At 45.6% G+C, this 4,978-nt stretch overlaps 1 long non-coding RNA gene across 1 annotated transcript in view; it reads right to left on the bottom strand.

The window, feature by feature from the left end:
• Positions 1 to 1,748: 1,748 nt before the first annotated feature.
• Positions 1,749 to 4,978, bottom strand: part of LOC134337367 (uncharacterized) — a 41,566-nt gene continuing 38,336 nt past the window's right edge. The window contains exon 3 of the long non-coding RNA XR_010015974.1: positions 1,749 to 2,307. This is a non-coding gene — a long non-coding RNA (uncharacterized LOC134337367). The remainder of the gene's footprint in view (positions 2,308 to 4,978) is intronic.

Here is a 4,978-nt window from a genome sequence, read left to right as displayed (position 1 = left end):
CTACAGCGACCTTACAGGCGTTCTGGGACCATTGGGCTCTGCGGGGGGGGGGGGGGGTTAGTGCCATCATTGATAGAGATAGAAACATTTTGGTTTAATGTGTATTGTCTATTTGTAGTGAAGTAATTGTGTTGGTCACTGTTTTGTATATATAGCACCAAATTTGTAATAAAGATATTATGTAAAAAAAAAAGGACAACTAATCATAGAAATGCTGATGGAATGACTTATTTACCCCTGGAAAAAGAAATCGATGAAAAATTTACAAAGGAGGACACTCCTCAACGCATTCTCCTGAATGCAAATCAGACGTCTCCCTTTTCTGGCTGACATGGTGCAAGGGGAAGACAGTATAGACACCACACTGTCTCAGGTCTAGGTGGCCGTCCAAAATGGCTGGAACATGCAGCGAAAATTCCAGTTCCCCCATTTTTACCAGCGCTGGGATGAGCTTGTCCTTGCCGAGGGTTGCCTTACGTAGGGACTGAGTTGTACCATGTAAGCTGAGAGCTCGCATGTTGGAGGAACTACTGTATATGCTGGTTATCTAGGTGTGGAAAAAATGAAGGTGTTGGCTCAAAGCGTTGGTGGCCTGGGATAGATCAGCAGATCGAGCAGCTTGCTGTGCCCCATTCATGATGCCAACATGTCCAGAAGATGACAAGAGCAGTGCCTCTGTATCCCTTGGAATGGCCTGTATTTTCCTGACAGAGGATCCACGTGGATTTTGCCAGACCATTCATGGGCACAAATTTCTTGGTAGTGGATGCAGCTGCAAACTGGCCAGAAGTATTCCCATCAGCTTCCACTACAGCCACGCACACTGATGTATTGAGAAGGCACTTCTCAAAGACTGGTGTTCCAGAACACCTAGTCAGTGACAATGGACCACAGTTTGTTGTGGAGCAGTTTCAGTCATTCCTGAAAATGAATGGAATAAGACATATTACATCTGCCCCATACCATCCAGCTTCAAATGGCTTGGTGGAATGGTTTATCAGCAGAACACACACTACATCAGAGATTCCCAACCTGGGGTCCATTGACGCCTTATCTAATGGTAGGGGTCCATGACATAAAAAATGTTGGGAACAACTGCACTGCTTAACACTGAATCAGAAGCTCACAAATTTCCTCCTCTCATATTGCAGTGCAGCTCACTCCACAACCAGCAACTCACAGCTATGTTGTTCCTGGGTCGTTCACATTTCTCAAATCCAATCTCAGAAGGAGTATGCAGGATAAATAGCTGAGACAAATTGAGACCTCCTCAAACATGGCGGTTTGATGTTTCGTGCCTAGACGAACAGTCCTGGCAGGGGATTACAGAGCTGATCAAAAGTGGGTACTTGGAAAGATTAAGGACAGAACAGGACAACTCTCCCACAGAGTGGAGATTGCATATGATGTCATCTGGAGCCAACACATCCATCAGGAAAGTAGAGTCAATTGTTAGAGAAGAAAGGTGCCCAGAGCTGTCAGAACCACTTCCTGTAGTCCCAGAGTCAACTCCTACAGCCACTATGGAGCAGCCCCCAAAATCTGAGATTGTTTCACAGCCACAAGTATCACACACCAAGTAGAGTGATCCCCCTTTTCAGAGAAGACCTCATCCCATAAGAGTAAGAAACCTCCACAACTAAATCTTCAAAGGTCGAATTTAATGTCAGAGAAATGTATACAATATATATCCTGAAATGCTTTCTCTTCAGAAACATCCACGAAAACAAAGAAGCGTCCCAAAGAATGAACGACAGTTAAACGTGAGAACTCCAAAGTCCCTCTCAAGCCTCCCCCTCCCGCGCGTAAGCGGGAGCGAGCAACGATCCCCCCCCCACCAGCAAAAAAAAAGCACATCGGTACCGTCACCGAACCCAACCGTCTGCTAAGCAATAGCAAAGACACACCAAAGTTACCCCAAAGGCCTTGTATTTCATCTGACATTCGACAAACCACAGGTTCTCTCTCTCCCTGGCAAGGGAAAGGGAGATAGCCCCCATTTTCACAGCGAGCGGGAGACAGAACAACAACCCGCTGGTTTACAATGTTAAAAGTCCGTTTTGTCGCTTTTTACGAGCTCGGGTCTTCTGGCCCACAGCGAAAGATTTTCCGGCCTCCCTCCCCGACGACACACGAGTCTCCTGCTGTGACATCCACCCGTCTCCAGAGCCCTGAGATCTTAGACTTCCAAACACGATCGAACCTCTCAGGCCAAACCCTTGGCATAACGAATAACGGCCAGTCGTGGAACCCTGAGAACTGGTCCCATTCCTGCAAAGAACTGAAGCCTGCGTCTTCAAAAGAACCCTGAAAGGGAAAAATAAGGCTATTAAAGGTGGAAATAGAGGTGTTTGCGAAGATATCCCTCCCAAGCTCCGGCTTTTGGCCTGAATGTCACAATTTAAAATTTACTATGCTGTGGATGTCTGTATAATTGTTGTGTTATATAATATATTGTGTGTGTGTATAATGATTAGAGTAATATGTTATATATTCAAGTTGAGATGCATTCCATGTTGAGTTGAGTTTATAGCTAAGCTGGGAGGAGTGTTATGTATTTAATATTTAAGTGATGTTTGAGTAATCTTGTAAATATCTTGTTGCATTTTTTGCTTAAATAATTTAATTTGCGTTATGTGTATGAAATACGTGAATGGCAGATGTCTTTACACCACCATGCATATGTGAGTGCCTCACTTAAAAATATAAAAATAAACTATTTTCTGGAGTTACAAAACATAACAGACACTATTGCTAACCTCATCAACTCCAGAGAATTCCCATCCACTGCCACCTAGCTCATAGTTCACTTACCCCATACTGCTCCTATCCAAGATCCACAAACCTGACTGTCTGGGTAGGCCCATCGTCTCTGACTGTTCCTGCCCCACTGAATACCTGTCCTCATAGCTTGACTCCATTCTATCCTCCTTGGTTCAGTCCCTTCACACCTATGTCCGTGAAACTTCTTGATCTCGATCTCATCAACAATTTTCAGTTCCCTGGCCTTGACCGCCTCATTTTCACCATGGATGTCCAGTCCCTGTACACTTCTATCCCCCATTAAGAAGGCCTTAAAGCTCTCTATTTCTTTCTCAACAAAAGACCCAACCAGTTCTCTCCACCACCAACCTCTTCTGTCTGGCAGAGCTGGTCCTCATCCACAGCAATTTCTCCTTCAGCTCCTCCCATTTTTCCAGATTCAAGGGGTAGCCATGGGCACCCACATGAGCCCCAGCCCGGCCTGCTTTTTTTTGTCGGCTACGTAGAACAGTTCAAGTTCTAAGCCTTCACTGATAATGCTCCGGAACTCTTCCTGCGCTGCATTGACAACTGCATTGGTGCTGCTTCATGCACCCGTGCTGAGTTCAGCAATTTCATCAACTTTGCCTCCAAATTCCACCCTGCCCTTAAGTTCACTCGCTCCATTTCTAATGTTTCCCTCCCCTTTCTTGATCTCTCTGTCTCCGTCTCCGGAGACAAACTCTCAACTGACATCTTTTATAAAGCTGATTCCAATGGTTATCTTGACTATACCTCTTCCCACTCTGTCTCCTTTATAAACGTGATTCCTTTTCTCAGTTCCTTCGTCTCCTCCACATTCGTTGCCGGGATGAGGCTTTCCTTTCCAGAACATTAGAGATGGCCTCCTTCTTCAAAGAGTTGGTCCCCCTTCCTCCACCATTGATACTGCCCTCACCCATATCTCCGCCATTTCCCAGACGTCCGTGCTTACTCCACCTTTCCACCGCCTTAACAGGATAGAGTTCCTCTTGTCCCCACCTACCACCTCACGAGCCTCCACATCCAACATATCATTCTCTACAACTTATGCAATCTTCAACGGGATCGCACCAGCAAACATATCCTTAATTCCCCTCTAACTCACCACTTTCCGTGGTGATTGCCTTGCCCAGTTTTCCCTCCCCACTGATTTTGCTCCTGGTTCAGATCCCGGCAAATGACAGTAATACTACACCTGTCCATTTATCTTCTCCCTTACCTCCAAACAGTTCTTCCAGGTGAGACAACACTTCACCTGCGAACCTGTTGGGGTTGTCTATTGTATCCGGTATACTGATACGGCTTCCTCTATATCGATGAGACCCGACGTAAATTGGGAGTCTGCTTTCTTGAGCACCTCCACTCCATCTGCCAGAAGTGGAATTTCCTGGTGGCCAGTCATTTTAATTCTTATCCTGTTCATGACATCATCTTTTGTCAGAATGAAGCCCCTCTCAGGTGGAGGAACAACACCTCATATTACTTCAAGGTAGCCTTCAACCTGATGGCATGAGCATTGATTTCTCCATCCTGAAATTGTTTTTCCTTTCCCCTTCTCTCTTCTATTCATCACTGTCCTCTTGCCTCTTTTCCTTACCTGCCTATCACCTTCGCCCTGGTGGCCCCTCCTCCTTCCCTTTCTTCTGAACCTGCTGAAGGGTCTCAGCGCAAAACATCGATAGTTTATTCCCCTACATGGAGGCCACCTGGCCTGCCGAGTTCCACCAGCCTTTTGTGTGTTTCTCTGGATTTCCAGCATCTGCAGAATCTCTGGTGTCTACATTCTCCAGTCCGGTTTTGGTACAATGAGTCTTTTGCACTTATCTGCATTAAAATTCACTTACTACTTCTTTGCCTGTTCCTTACCCTGTTTGCATCTATTCTCAGCACTGTTTACAGCACTCACAAGGTTCCTGAATTTTTACCCCCCGCCCCCCACACTCGAGCCTGAGATTGAATTGGTTTATCATTATATTGCGCACTGCGATGCTGTGGAAAATCTTTTTGTTTGCACGCCAACCAGGCAGCTCATGCAATGCACGGGTGCATCAAGATAATGAAAAGCAAATCGAATACTGAATATAGTGCAGCAGCTACATTAAAGTGCAGGTAAGCAAAGTGCAAGGGCCATGATGAGATAGATTTGGAGATAAGGAATTGACCTACAGTCATTAATCTCTGTCAGTAACATCAA

Source organism: Mobula hypostoma, chromosome 24 (genome assembly GCF_963921235.1).
Source record: "Mobula hypostoma chromosome 24, sMobHyp1.1, whole genome shotgun sequence".
NCBI classification, from domain to species: Eukaryota; Metazoa; Chordata; class Chondrichthyes; order Myliobatiformes; family Myliobatidae; genus Mobula; species Mobula hypostoma.
This window is presented reverse-complemented; position numbering and strand designations above follow the sequence as displayed.